Genomic DNA, 15956 nt, shown 5'->3' with positions numbered 1-15956 from the left:
ATTTCCAAATTTTGAGGTAATTACCCTGTTCTGGAAGCTCCTGAGGGGTTTATGGGTGTTCAGAGAAGTTCTGCACAGGCACTGCAGTTAATTTCTATGAGATTTGAAGCAATACCTGGAGTGATCTGAACATACCCTTTCCTTTGCTGTATAGATTCTTTCAAATACATCTTATTCCAGACTGTTCAGCCTTAGGTCCTACTCCTGAGCCTTCTTTTACAAATTTCAACCCCACTGCTGAGTGCCGGACAGCTGTGATAGCAGATTTTATACTTCCCTCTGCAGTTTGTGGGCCCCTTGCTATAGACCCACCACTGAGAAAACAGAGGCTCTGAGGAAGCACACCAAAGAGGACTTTGGGAATTTCTGCCTTTTTAACAAAATCTTGCCGGTTGGAATGCAGCAAAATCTTCAGTCAGAAGCAGAAGGTTGGAGTGAGCAGCAGATCAGCAGACAGTTTTTTGTCAAATGTGGGACATTAGTCCAGCAATCAGATGTCACCATTGACGCTGGTGAAACAGCCCTCTTGGCAGCAAGTCCAGTTTGACTTTGTTGAGCTTGTGAGAGGGGACTCAAACCCCTGCCAAAGTCAGCAATAAATGTGTCAGTAGGCATACAGCTTGCTCTGGATGGACTGATGGTCACTCCCTGGCTGGAGGTGAGGCATGCTGACGTGTGCTCATTGCCCAATACTGCTTGGAGAAAACAGCTACAAAGCTGCTCAGTTATGAATGCTGCAAGGTGGTTATAAACTTCCTGCATGTGATGACAGTGAAGAATGTCTTAGTTTGCTGGGTTCTGCTCTGGTGGTGTTTCTGAAACACTGGCTGAGCAATCCACAGGGTACTGAGGACATAATGCAGTCATTGCCCTCCTGTTTCTGTGCCTGATTCTTTGATTTTTTTTTGCTGCATTGCATTTATCAAAACCCTGTTTTGTCAAGTGCAGCAGAAGTACACACTTTTATTTCCACAGTGTAGTTCAGTAGGAAAGAGTACCACAGATGGTGGACCTTGTTTTATAGCACCAGAACATGCAGAACATTTGACGTAGATAATATTTGAATAGTAAAGTGGCTGAGAAAAATGCTTTCCTCATCAGGATACTTACTTATGCTTTCTTTTGCCTCTCTGTCTTATCAGAATTATATCTTGCTTGCTCAGGTTTAATTCTATTGTGTCATTTTCTTACAATCTCCTATCTCTCCTTTTCCTAGTTCACATATTTTGTTTTTTGTGCACTAAAGTATTGCCCTCACCTGAATATGCATGCCCTTGCTTGACATTTTTGAACTTGGAAAAGGAACCTGTATCCTGTGAAGGTAAAATACTGGGATGCCGCAAATTGTTATTGCTGTTCTCTACCTTAAATGAGTTGTAAGCTGAGTTTTAAAGGTAATACTTTCACTGCTGTGGATGCATGGCCTGTTCTCAGTTCTGACACAGACATCCATGAGAACAAGTCATTCACGGTCACATTCTTGAAAGAGCTCTCTGCTTTTTCTTTAGCCACTTAAATGTGGTAGCATTCTGCATCCAACAACCACAATAGAAGCTTTAAATCCTTTGAAAATTTTCCTTTTAGTACTTCCCTTTTTGTGGGGGCATTATGAGGCATCTGGAAATGACTGCTACAATAATTATGAACTAATATAAATAATAGCATCTTCAAGCCCTGAAATAAATTTATACAGTTCAGCAAGGTTCCTTCTCACAGCCATTAATTGTGAGAGTATTAAAACTTAAATGACTTAAGATGTTACAAAGGCAGAGCAAAAAGCAGCATTTTTCAAAACAGGAAGCAGAGCAGAACAATTACTGTTTAATGATCCTGGAATTGGAAAACATATAATGAAGCAGGAGTGTCAAGTTTACTGTGCACATTGCTACTAGGGCATGATGCTTTTTGGCAGAGTTTACCCTATTTCTGTTTTTCTGCTTATACATCTATCCTGGTGATATGACAGGATTCCAGTAAAAGCTAATCCAATTCTTGGAATCCCCCATCTCTCCCCGCTTTGCCAAGCCAAGGCTTGCTCATGGCCCTTCTTCAGCTTTTCCTCTTCAAGGGCAGCAGGATGGTTCTCCTAGCGGATCAGAACGCTGCAACGCTGTAAGGCTTGGCCCTGCTGTGGGACAGTCCTCGTTAGGTGAAATAACCCAGAGGTTGTTGCTGCCTCGCAGCATCCTCTGACAATGTGTCCTTTACTTAAGCAGACTTGATTAAGAATGGGTTTACTGCTTTGAAGATCGTTATACCAAATATCAGTCAAACCAATATAAAAATTTTGTAGTACAATTTTTGACTGGAAAGACAGCACAGGACCCCAGCTTCCCCAAGACTAAAACATCTTTATGTATTTGTCAATAATCTCATCCAAGCTGACATCAAGAGTAGCTCCATCTGAATAATGCACAATCTCTTTTTTCTTGTATTTTCTCTCCCTCTAGACTAAAACCCCAAATTGAAATTTTGCCAGCAGTGAGATATGTTATACCAAGCATTTTATTTAGAGGTTACTCATTTCCATGGCAGTTTTGAACCCCCAAAACTATTTTAAAATCCTTCTGCATATACTAGCTTCTATGATCTGTGTTTCTCTATGCTTACTGTCCATGTGCTTGGGGCATTTACATGGAAAGAAATTTCCTATTCCTTAACTGCATCTATATAATCTTCCAGTCCCCTACCTAAAGTTGTAATCCCTTGCATATGACATTGCATCTGGGTGTGCAGATGACATCTCCAGCAGAGACCTGGCTTCAACTGGGGAATCAATGCCATGAGCAGATGAGGTCTTAGAAGACAGTTATTCAGCTTGAATGAGAATTTTTATAATTGAGAGATTAACAGACGAGAAAATACAGAAATTTAGGGTATGTGGTATAAGAGCCAAAAAATTATATTTACAGGTGAAGTGTACCATAGTTACTCATTCCGTCTTGAAACCTACTGTAGGTTAAAAAGTGCTCTTAATTCAAACAGTTATGGATTTTGAATGTTTTAAGCATGTTAAGTTATTTAGGTAGGGACTTGACAGTAATGTTCCTGTACTGACAAATGCCCTACCTAATTAACAGTGCAAGTAATACTACCACTGATTTCTCCCTGCTGGGTGGTCAGTGGTTTTGGCTCTTTTGCCTCTTTGTTGCAGTTTTCCTTTATTGGATCTTCTTCCATTTTCATTTTAATCTGAGTTCTTGTTGCTCTGTGGTTTTCCTGAATAGTATTTTTTAGTCCAGATTTTTACAAAATTATTCTAGAGGCTCAGAATCTTTAAAAATCACAGCCTGCTTAGGTATGGTGGAAGCCTTGGGGGAGAAAAAAGTGTTTATCAGGTTTATTTTCAGGAGAGCAAAGACTTGCTGTGAATATTATTGTGGGATTGAAATATAAATGTCCATTTCTTCTCTATAATCCCTTGCAAGAAATTGAACTGTCCTTTACGTTAACTTTTGCTTGGGTATATGCTTGGGACTTTATCAGCTTTCAGGACAGGATTGCCTTTAGCTTCAATCAGAATATCTCGCTGATACTGGATCTTCCATAATTCTGGCAGTGAAATACACCCACCTCCACAAAGAAGCAGATTTTTCTTCATTGTCACCAAGCTCAGTTGACTGTCTCTTGTTTACTGAGGAGAGAAGCCAGACTTGCTAAAAATGTTGTGATATTTAGCAACATTAGTTATAGTCACTACATCACCCTGCTGCTTTGCTTTCTGCCTTTGCTCGCTGACAAATGACAGAGTAGTACAAGCAATATGTAACTTGGCTCCATTTGTTTTGATAAGGGTGTGATTTTTATTTTTATTTCAGTACAATGCAAACAAAAGGAGGGTCAGTGCAATCAGGTAATCTGGTACAAGCTCACCTGTTTGTTTCTGAACCAGAGTTCAGTTTCATGTTTTAAAGCAGTGATGCAACCTTGTTTTAAAGATCAAGTAGAGATGATTTGTCACTTCAGTAGTGACACCTGCCATCCTGGCTTATGCTGCTCTGCTGTTCCCATTTCAAAAGCTTGTGCTATTTGTGAAAATGAACTGAGTCAACATTTTCAGGGCTTTATTTATCAGTTTTTTTATTTACTTATTTTCTGTAGAGCTGTATGCAATAGTATGTTCTAAATGTAAGCTCTGTTTCGAAAATCAGAAATATAGGAAATAAAACAAAACTCCGAGACACTGTAAGATCCAAGAGGCATCTTCACAGTCCTCATCAAGCCTTAATTCACAGCAATAACAAGCCATATTAAGTTTGTTCAAAATGTAGGTCAGTTCTTCATAAGATTGTTAGTTAAGAAAAAAATTTAGACATTTTTATCTTTACTGGACTGTGTAAAGAGCCCTCCAGAGAGAGCTTTTGTAGGAGGGGATGTGCTGGAAGGGAAAGTGTTACTGCTTTTGTGAAAGCAATGGGCCTGTCACCCATATGAGGAGTTATGCTGAGGCTTAGAGTTAGGTTGGCAGAGATCATGTTGTCCATCAAGACACAGGTCACAGAATTAATCAAAACTGATATTAGAAGAAAGCAGTGTCTCCTCTTGACTATTGCACAGTCAATCCCACTTTTGAATTGAAAATTTTGGGATTTTTTTTTTTTTGCATTTCTATTAGGGGCTCAGATATTGAAAGGGTCAAGAATCCAGCTTATTTCATGCAGTGCTAAAAGAGTCTGTTGTCAACAGGGCTCTAAACCTACCATCTGTTTTCTGTACTACCCGGTTGATTTGAAGGTTTGGAACGGTGGTGCTGAAGGTGTCTCAAAATAATGAACAGTGCCTTATGTTTTACTCCAAGGATTAATTTTTCTGGCCTGAATTAATGTTTTCATTGATTTTTGGGTCAATTTTTCACCCAAATTGACTCAGTGTTGGAAAAATGTGGTTCAAGATTCCATGGTGATGGTTCAAGGTTTGAGATTTTTAAACCTTGGTACAAAAATTTTGAAGATTAAGGTTCAAGATTGTTTTTTTTCTGGATTCTGGAGACTACACAGAAATGGAAGTCAACTGGTGCAGTTAAGTGCTGATGAGTCTGGGAAGCAGTTCCCTGGATATATATGAGGAGTTGTCTATTTATTTTGAATTTTTTTTCACTGAAATGACTGACTAGGTAAAATATCAGCTTCTCTGTATCCAATCTAAGGACTCTACTATGCTCATTCCTATCTGATCAGATGATCTCTAGCCTGAGGTAAGAGTGAGGAACCAAATGACAGCTGCAGCTTTTCAAAGTCATAAAAGAGGGAAATATGTCTGTATTTACTTATTTATTTATTTTCTCTTCTTATTCTGTATTTTATGCTGAGGCTATGAAGACTATTGAACTTTTTTTTAAGCCCTTAAGGTATATCCAATGTCACTCAGACATCAAAGCTCCACAGCTGAAATGGAAAGAGCAACCAAATTGCATTTAAAGGTTAATAAAATAATGGTTGTGTTTTCTGTTGTCACAGAATACTAAAAAGAAAAACATTACCTTCATGTTTACAAAGGTGAATAAAAATAGAGAAATGTGAAGTCAGCTGTGATTAGCTTAGCCTTTGTTCTAAAAATGATACATCCTTGTGTTATATCAGAGACAGGATGGGCTCTTGAAGCTCTGCTTTTTTGTTTTGCCAGATATAAAATTATCTCAGTGGCCATTGATAACTCTATTGTAGTTTTTACAAGTTTATTATGTCTAATTGAGAACTAAAGGTTTACCCTTACATGAGAATTTCCTGTCTTTAGTCTCTTGCAATCTGGATAGCTTTTGCATGTATAAAGCTGAAAATTACCATCCTTACGCTGCACGTATTGGCTGTGCTTATAATGGGTGCATGAATAAAATCAGGGAGGTTATTGCCATGTAGCAGAATTGAATATAACCAGCCCTTTGACTCATATGGCTGAGTTTAACTTTGGTATCTCTCGGTCTTACTGATGCAGTTTTGTGGGTGTAACAGAGGAGGGAGCAGAGATTGTGACTTGGAAGCTCCACAGTGTGTGAAAACAAGTTGAAACTCCAGGAGACTTAGCAGTTCTTTTAAATTTTTCCTCTTTTTGGATACAGCTAAACATTTCCTTCCTACAGCTTGTCACCCTGCAGGCCAAAACTCCATGTTGCTCAGTGGAATCAGAATCCTCTGGGACTTGCAGCACTAACACTCACATTATTCATGAAGTGGGGGTCACTGAAGTCTACGAGAGCAGAAAGTATTAGCAGAGTGATCAGAGCTTGTGAAGTTCACTGAATTATTTGAAATTCTTTCTGTGGTGAGGTCCAAGTGTCTGTCTGATTGACTTGACAAGCCTCATGTTTTACTTTAAAAAAGAAAGAAAGAAGAAGAGAAAAGAAAGAGATGATAGTTTGTAGGTTCAGATGAATCCAAGAGGGAGGATACTGGCAAAATTTGCAATGCATTAAATGATTCTTTTTTCCCAGAAGTATTATAAAGTGATCTGTTATGTGCATCTGCTCATTCTATTTCTGATTCTTAGCCTGAGATTCCTAACTCAGGAGGCAATAACCCTGCACCGTGTTAGATCATATCATGTCACACTGAATGTTGACCTTGGCTGACATAACGTGACATGCTACAGTAGAAGTAATGTAATGTGAGCCAATGTATCATCTGCTTAATGTTAATCTAAAGGTATTATCAGTGAACACAGCAAAAGGTTTGGATTGTGTGTTGTGTGGAACTACTGCAGCTTCCTCAGGCAGTCTGAGCTGTGTGTTCAAGCAAACAACCAAAGCCAACAGAGAGAAAGAAGAGGGGCACAAACAGGGCCAGTGTCTCTTCAAGAGTCAGTTATGACTCAACCAGTTTAGGATGGGTCTGCTGCTAATCTGCTGAAAGGCATTACAGCCCCCTTGGCCCTCAATAACCACAGGAACATGACCATCGATGTGAGCACTGGCTACCAGTGAATTCAGTGCGAGTTTGTATGTAGAGAGCTGTTCATACACATTTCAGAGTAGATTTGTTGCTGATGGTATTGCTCCATATTCTTATTGATATAACTTTTGGCAAATCAGTTAATGTAAATGTTGGCATTATGAAGTTAATCAGTTTTATAACATTTCATTTATTCATCTTCTTGCTTGATGCTTTGACCCTCTGCAATGCTGTGCCCAAAACTGTGTCAGTTATCTTGGTTGTTTTCCTAGGGAGACTGAGAAAACTCTTCTTGTCATCTTGGGAGATGTTTTGTAAATTACATGTCATTTTAAAACATGCCTAAAAATTAATTGCTTAAATTTAAATGCTAAAAAAAAATATTCAGAGCTAGAATTGTCTTGTTCCTTCAATGGTTTAGCAGTGCTCAGAGCCTGCTTCTGTTTCTCTTGTCATGTGCTCCTATAACAGGATCATGTTCTTTAATGTGATCACAGGCTGACTTCTTAGTGCCACCTTCATTCTTAATCAGCCAGCTCTAACTGACAGGGGTTATTATTCTTGACTTTTTGTTAGACCAATATTTTCAATCCTTGGTGCTTAAAAATTAGCCTTATAAAGCTGTAATTGTGTATATGCTTTGGTGAAAACCCCAGGCAGCCCAAGCTGGAAACATTTTAAAAATGAGCTAGCAGTATACGTAGTGGGCTAATTTGATGAATGTTGGCACATGGATTTGCCACAGATTGTAATCAAACATCAGTTTTATTTCAAATAGGGGCAAAAAAGACTCAGATTAAGGAAAGAAGAAAGTATCTGAGTACACAGAGCTTTAGAGTGCTGTGAATCTTGAGTGCCATAAATCAGGCTTTGGAGCACTTTAGAACACCTAGTAAGAAAATTGGAAGCTATATCTTCTTCCTTTACAGGATGTGCCTCTCCTTGCTCTGAATTGCCCTTCTGATCATAGATCAATGCTGCATTCTTGGCTTTACTGAGTTTGATTGTGTTTACATTGAAGATAACTAAAAATTCCCATTCTCTCCAGGAGCACAGGTCTAGGGTATAGTTAGTCCAGTAACAGTGTTTGTGGGTAAAATTTTATTTTCTATAATCTCAAATTCTCAAGACTTTAGTAATTTAAATTATTTAATGAAAGCTACTTTGTCTCTAATGTCCATTTGATTTTCTCTATTGCTGTTAAATTAAAACTGTGTGTGCTGATGGAAGTATTTGCAAAAATTTATAGCAGAAAGAGTAGCATTGCCATTACCTAATAAGATGAAGTAAAGGATCATAATTTGTCCTAGTTCTAGTCACTGCCAATATTCTAAAAAAGTAACTAAAAAGAAAGAAAATTACATGTATTTTCTCTGATGCTAGACTAGACTCAGCTGTGGTACAGACTTTCCCCCAGGTTTAACTAGCAAGAAGTGGATGTCAGCAATAATCTGATCTGGGTCACTGTGGATCATTGTGGGGCTGATCTAAAAACAGAAAAAGAGATAAACCAGCATGGCAACAGATTTGCAAAGAAAGCAAAGGCTTTTTTTGATATAGTTTTCCTGCCTTCTGTTTAAAACATTATCAGGAGCATGGGAAAATTAATTTATTTTGCGGGAATTGAGGAGGTTTGGAGATTGTCAGTGACCAGGCTTAAGAGGGTCATCAAAACACACAACTCAGAAAGCTCAATGTAAAACCTTAATGGTATTTAATGTAGCTCAAAACTGGGAAACCATGGAGTAGCCAGGTAATTCTGAACACTAATTTCCAGAGAAGAGCAACAACTCAGACCTGAATGCAGCCAGGAATAAAAAGACATTTTTTCAAATGTCAAGATGAAGCAAGGCACTGGTAGCATTGCAAGGAGAGAACTATTATAAATGAATTTTCAATTCTTTAACACATAAATCAGTAGTTAAACTAATTAAATACATATAGAGAAAAGGGCTTTAGTTCTTTCTAGGCAGTGTTGCTCAGCAAAAGGGCTATCAGTTGAATAAAATGCTGGAGGAAAGGCCACAAAATGGCATACAGCAGATTGTTGATGACACCTGGAGTTGCCAAAGAAGGCTAGAGCAAATATGAGGAAGGAATTGCATTTCTGTGTACAGTAACCTCTGACTAGCCAGATAAATCATGGCTCGTTGGAAGTTATTCCAAGGCCAGAAGCTCTAGGGCAGCATGCAAGGCAGAGCCACTTGAGCTGCTGTGATGTGCTTTCCATTTGGGGAAAATGGCACAAAAAGACAAAAAACTTCCTGAGAGAAATGGGATGTTTCAGCTAAGAGAGCCAAAATAAAAACGCGGGGGTGGGGGGGCAGGGGGGACGTGAACAGGGAATTATTTCTTATAGCTTTTCCCTCATTACTTTATTCCTTCCTTTTTGAAGTTAATAATACTATATACTCTAAGACTGAGAGCAGGAAGTATCAAGAGAGTTCAAGAAACTGTCCCTCTACAAAGCAGAGTGTTAAAGGTCTAAAGAAATGAATGTTTCTGCAACTGTGAATTCTTTGTAGAATGACTTGCATGATGGATTTAGAAATTCCTATGTAGAGTGTCAGTAGAGCAAATAATTTACTAGAACCTTTGTGCCACAGCAAAATCTAATAGCACGTCTCCCCCACCTTTGTAATGTCCCACTGAAGTCAGTACAGCTTTGCAGACATGTGTCATAGAACTAAGTCTAGAAGAGGAATAAACACAAATATTTCTGGGAAAATGTTCCAGAAATAACATGGGACTACATATGGAAGAGGCATAGAGGATGAAGATTTTCATTGCACTTCCAAATAGGGTTAGACATGTTCTCTCTCCTTTCTCCAAAACATCAAATTCTCAAAAGTCTCACTAAAAACACTCTTCCCAAATAACTGATCATATTTTCTTACTTCCCTTCCTTTATTTGCCATTTAAAATGTCTAATATTCACAGGCTGCCCAGAGGTTATTGCCTTTTCACCCTGTAGCTTGCTGAGGTGTTTTTCATATGCAGGGATCCAGGCATGATTCCTCCGGGGTATTGCTGCTATTCTTCCTCACACTGAAAAGGTATCAAACGACGCTGGTTCCTTTTTCTTGTGCCTCTTGTGCTCACTGATATTAAAAGAAATACTTTACAGCCAAGAGATGAAGCTTAAACTCATCCCACTTGCCCAGGCTACCTTTTTTACTGTGGTAGCAGGCAGTAGAGTGGGCTGAAGAGCATCTGTGACAAGCTGTACTTCAGACGTGGATATTGCCCGGCCTTAGAGATAAGAGATATTTTCTGTCAGTTTTGTGTTTGTGTGTGCATTGTGCAAATGATAAATGTTGTCCATTTGCAGAGCATTTCCTCTGCTGAAGGATCCCAAAACTCTTCACAAAATTGTTCACATGTAGGACTGCCGAAATGCAGTTAAACTGTTCTTGAGAAGCTCTGAAGTTGTTCTCTTAAAACCCACATAAAATAAAGTTTTCGGTTTTTTATGTGTGACTTGAAGTTGAAATTAAAAATCTGCAGGCATTACATTCCCCCTCAAAGAAGGAAAAAGTAGATGGAGTTGCTTTTTGCATGTGCTTAAAAACAATGAAATCTTGTAAATACTTTTCATTTATATTTTCCTTCATGGCTGGTGCCAAGCAGAAAAGTGTGGAGGGAGCAATGTTGGGGCAGGAAAATGTTGTGACTTTAACTGGCAGTGAACTATTTGAATGGTATTGACAAAGAGCACAGTGCAAAAAATGTGCTTGAGCTAAGCAGAGTGAAAATGTTTGACATATTGGCAATGCAGCACAGGGTCAGGGGGTGACAGATTAATTTTGCATTTCACAGTCCGAGCTAATACTCTCTGCATGCCTCCGTATGCTCTTTGTTATTCCACACTTTTGGAAAGACAAACCAGCTCTGGGTTAGTTAAACCTAATAACTGATTTTAGCATAAAAATGGCTTATTTTGATTTAATCAGTTAGGTGCTAGTGGGGTAAATCTAAGTAAACTATTCTTAGACTAAATTGAGAGCATCATGTAGGTATTTGCATTATTTGAATTAAAATCAATTGAACTTTTTAACTAAATCAGGGCAGCAGTGAGTGCAGGAAGGAGGGAATCATTCCCAGCTCAGTGATTCACAGCAGCCTGTGATCATGACTGTGTGGCCTAACCCTGAGCACACGTCATGGCCAGGCCTAGTGGCTCTGGATATGCTTGGAAAAACACATAGCAGAAGGCAGAGATTACAAGAAGTTAAAAAACAACCCATGAACCCCTTAAAACTCCACCGCTTGGCTTGATGCTCTCCTTGGCTGTCGGCTTCTGGCCTGCTCCCTGGAACAACTAACAAAAACGACTCTGCTTCCAGCAGCAGAGACCAGGAAGCCAACAGATACTTTTCAACCCTCCAGATACATTAAAAGAATGGGAGGTAGAGGGCTGAAATGGAAAACAGATGATAGACAGAGGCTGGCAAGAACAGGAGGAATGCAGTGCAGGCAGCCCGTTTGTCTCGGACTAGCTGCTGTGCCTGCCTGTGGAACTGGCCAAGTCTGTCAGCACTGCCATAAAATCATGGAATAGTAATGCCTCTCTTCTGGAAGGTGCTGAGCACTTTGGCTTCATAGCATCACTTGTGTGTCGGACACAGCCCCCAACAGTTCACATACAGACACAGACAATGTGGTCCATTGTGGAAGTTTTTTGGGAGGAACCTGCAGAATGCAGAATGTCATGCAATCCCTGCAATGCTTGGTGAGATGGGCACATGTGTGAGAATCAGATTTGAGGGCTTGTGAAAGCAGAATGCTGCCAAGAAGGCTCCGTGAGTTCTGACTGACAGACCCCCCAGTCCATGGTTGATGGTTAGTTCTAAATGGATTTCATCTGTGTTGAAAAATATGTACAGATTTGTGCATGTTTTTATGATTTATATCCAGAATTGTTGTTTCTAAGGCAAAGAGCTGTCCTCCAGAGTAGTTCCCTGTGTTGTGCTTATTTTATACATGAAGAGCTGACAGTAGCATATTAATGATGAGAAGTTTTCTTCTGCTGGCTCCAGACCATGTTCCTTAACAGGCACTGGAACTACATGTTAAATGGCAGCAAAGGGAGAGGCCACAGTGGGAATAGCCATGGTATTCAGATATTAACACATTCACTGGCACGTTGGAAGTGATGCAACGCCTCTAACAGAAATAACATGGGAGGTATGGATCTGTTCTTTGAGGTCCAGGCAAGTGCAAACGTGAAGAGAACACAGTAAAGAGTTTATCTGAGCTCCTTTTAAATGCAAAGCAAAATGAGCAGTATTTGATTACAGCCATCTGAGAGTGTGAGATGGATGACTGAGTTTGGAAGGCTCTGCTTTGGAAAGACACCACCTGGTTCTTCAGCAAGAATAGCTGGAGCATATTGCAGTAACTATATAGCTGTAAGTGTGTGAAGAGGCTTGAAACCCCTTAATAACACTGTGTGTTTGTGTAGTGATCCCACCCTTAAGGAGCTCATGTGAGGAGAATAAGCTGTGATGACACTTTAAGGCCATTTTTTCTATCAGTATAGTGCTGTTTCTCTGTTGGGAGACATCATGCTGCTGCTTCAGACTGCATACCTAACTGCAATAGCAATGCTGGTAGAGAAGCAGTCAGCAGTCCAAGCAAACAGCCAGCATGAAAAGTGGGTCTGCACTGCAGCAGGGGTGAGCATCTGTCACTTGGGTGGGCTGCTGCTTCTCAGTGAGCTCCATCCCATTCCACTCCAATGCTGTAATTGTAGTTCAAATTTTTGTGGAAAAATACATATTCTATCCATCCCCACTCCTCAAAGTCTCTTGGAGAAGCTTGAATTCCCTTCTTGTGCTTGCCTGACTCAGAAACCGTAATGTACATTATCACATATTATACCTTGTTTGAATGGAGACAATTAAAAAATTGTTAAACAACATAATTTTTATTAAAAGAAAACACATTAAATTAAGCAAGGAAATTTTCTGTTTACTTTCAGGCTTGAGAGTAGTTGTTGACAGACAATGCAATTTAAGAAGAGAAATGATCTTCCCAGGACATTTTATAAAGAGCCCTTGTCCAGCTCAGAATTTGGGAAATGTAGTCTATTTTCTGCAGCTTGCAGTTGAGGTCAGTCAGTCTGTGATTGCGAGTATCTCTAGACTTTGGCACTGTGCTGATTTAAGCCCTAGGGCATGCATTTAAATTGTCACATATAGTGTGTCTCATACTGACATCTTCTTCTGTAGAAGTGAAGGATAATACAGCACTTGTGCTGCAGAATAAGACAGTGCTCTCTCCTCAAGCATGAATATTGTCTGCAAATTTCAGACATGTTTTCCTTGATTGTGGCGGCTAATCAAGGCAAAACCCAAAGTTCATTCTACTAGGGGATGAACAATGCTTGGCAGTGTAGTGAATGTTAATGCAGTTAATTATTCCTAATGCTGTGTCTGTCCTCTGAAGAGTTCAATATCTCTAGACAAGGCTTTAACGATCCACAGCCACCCTGTGGTTTCACCCAGGGAATATTGCCTCTTCAGACCAGTTTGCAATCTGCCATTCCCTCAGCCTGTGCTCTCCCCTTGCTTTGTGGCATGTCACATCTGTTATGGTGAGGTTGGGTGGGTGGTTTTAACAGGCTTTGTTTTCTTACAGAACTGTTATATTGTGCTTTCTATTGTTTCTGTTTTCTTCACTTTGCCTATAAGCTTTTGATATTGTTAATTGGGGAACCTAAAAAAAAAAAAGCCAAACCCAAAGATTTACCCACATGGGGGAATGGAAATAGTGTTTGAGGTCACCATGGTGCTCAGTGTTGATGGAGTCCCTAGGACATGAGAGGAAAGCAAGCCTTTACTGACTTGTACACTGATGGGGATAAACTATTTTCAATACCACCTGATTGCTGATAGAATTCTACTGTAATTTAATCATTGTGATATCTTTCCTAAGTTGTGGCTTTTATTAGATGAGCTTAGTCTAGAACTTTGTGTTTGGGAAATCTTCATTTTAAAGTAATATGTGCTACATATAAACAACTTCTATGATACTTAAAACAATTGCTGAAAATACTGTTCTTAAAAAAAACCCAAACTCAAATCAGCTGCATAACTATATTTCTTTATTTGGAAACTCTTCTTTGAATTTTCTCACTTCTGGGATAGGTCCAAAATTTGTTTTACCCTGATTATACTATTTTTGCTACAAAATTATTGGCAGACCATATTCCTCTACCTGAGAGCCTACAGGGCCATATCCTGTAATCTGTTTTGTGGAATAATTTTACAGCTGTATTTATTGTTATTTTTGTTTTGAAAAAGCCAGTGATTGGAATTGCCTTAATTTGGGAAGTTGACCTCCTCAATGATTGTGTGGTTTGTTGACAGCTGAGTGTAGTTCTACCTTCATCAAGAGCTTCACACTCATGGAATATCTCCATTTGTAAGTGTTCTGCTAGAAAGTAGTAATTTAATTAAAAAAAAAAAAAAATCTCTAGAAGTGTCTCAGGCATCCTACAGGAGTTTATATTGAAAGCTCTCATGTAAAACTTGGAAGTGAAAAAATGTTTTCTTTATCAAGAAGCCATAGTTAAAAATTGGCTTCAAGGAATAGAGAATGATTAATGAAGCTCCTCTTCTTTAGTGGACTAATCCTTCTTGAGATTTAAATTTCTGCTATGGAAAATGTCCACAATTTGGAGTGAATGATTTATAAAAGAAATTAGGCAACAAACAGGGCTTGAGATTTCTGTTCAGAACAGAAGATAAAAAGCTTATATAATTAAAAAATATTATTATTTTATTGCTAAGTATTTTTCTTACTGATTTCTTGACATATGTACTGTTAATTAGGCAGTAATGATTTTCTTTCATTTGCACTGCAAATTACACCAATAATTATGCTTTTATTCACAGAATATATTTTGTTAACTGACCTTGGGTTTAGAGTAGAATACAAAATGAGAAAGAATTGTTGCATTCAGTTGACGTTTGAGATTCCTAGGGAGTTCTGCTTTTGCTAACTTTGAATTTTAATTTTGGAGACACCAACAAAGATATACAACAGAAAGGTTTTAACGAAGTATATTACTTTGACAGAAGTCACTGGGTTCTACAATTAATTCTCACCAGTAGATCAATGCACTTCATAAGCTGCAAGTCATTCTGACAAGATGAAACAAATGCAATCGTTAGTGAAATCCTGATAATATGGAACAACGGGCTGTGAAACTAGGTCAGTTTGTGTCTTCTTTGAAATATTTTTCCCTCCATAATATTTCATACTTGGCTTATCTTGATAATGCACTTGACATTTTTGGTGAGTGATCATATGCTAATTTAAAGTCATATTGTATACGTAAATTCAGAACAACATTAAGAGATGTTTCAGCAGAATGGCAAAAAAACTTAAATCAGTGAATGTGTCTTAAATATTTTTCTGTTAAAATGTATGTTTTTTTCTGTTCTGAAGAACATAAGGAGAACTTTATTTTTGAAGATAGGTATTTTAATGATTTAGAGTTTTTTTTTTTCTCTGTCCTATGAAATGCTGTTTTGAACTTTTTAGGGCAGGTTATTTGGAAGAATAAGGTCTTCTTTTAGAGTGCTCATCCAGACCACTACAGCCAAATGTTAGGACTGCTTTCCTCAGGAGCATCCATGGTAATTTATTGGCCCCAGTCTTCCTGGTGATGTCAGTGGTAAAAGTATTGTTGACTTCAGTAAGAAAGTTCCATGATCTTCAGATGTTGCTATCTGGATTTTGTGATATTTCTTAAGAGCATATATGCAACTTCAGGTGTTTGCTACTCAATTCTGTAGCATGTTTTCATTAGGAGAGCACATAAAACTGCCATGCCCTTCTTCATATATTGTTTATCGTTCTCCATCCTTACTGTTTCTCTACCACAGGTTTCTTGCAGACTTTCGGACATGAATAAAATGTTTATAAAGACTTATTGTGCAGGAAGGTTTCTAATAATTATTAGTATGCTGTAAACTCTTTCAGAAAGTAAGTAATCCCTTTTTTGTTTGCTGTAAAAAAAAGTTTGACACAAGTTAGGTAGTTGTTTTCCTGACTTACTGA

General features: G+C 38.6%; 1 long non-coding RNA gene across 2 annotated transcripts in view; it reads left to right on the top strand.

The window, feature by feature from the left end:
* The first annotated feature begins 11187 nt into the window (after nt 1–11187).
* Nucleotides 11188–15956, top strand: part of LOC146766526 (uncharacterized) — a 40933-nt gene continuing 36164 nt past the window's right edge. For both annotated transcript variants that reach the window (XR_014957609.1, XR_014957608.1), the window contains exon 1: nt 11188–15104. This is a non-coding gene — a long non-coding RNA (uncharacterized LOC146766526). The remainder of the gene's footprint in view (nt 15105–15956) is intronic.

The sequence above is a fragment of the Lonchura striata genome, chromosome 10, assembly GCF_050655825.1.
Source record: "Lonchura striata isolate lonStrDom1 chromosome 10, ASM5065582v1, whole genome shotgun sequence".
NCBI lineage: Eukaryota > Metazoa > Chordata > Aves > Passeriformes > Estrildidae > Lonchura > Lonchura striata.
The sequence above is the reverse complement of the archived record's forward strand: the minus strand, read 5'-3'. Positions and strand labels throughout refer to the sequence as shown.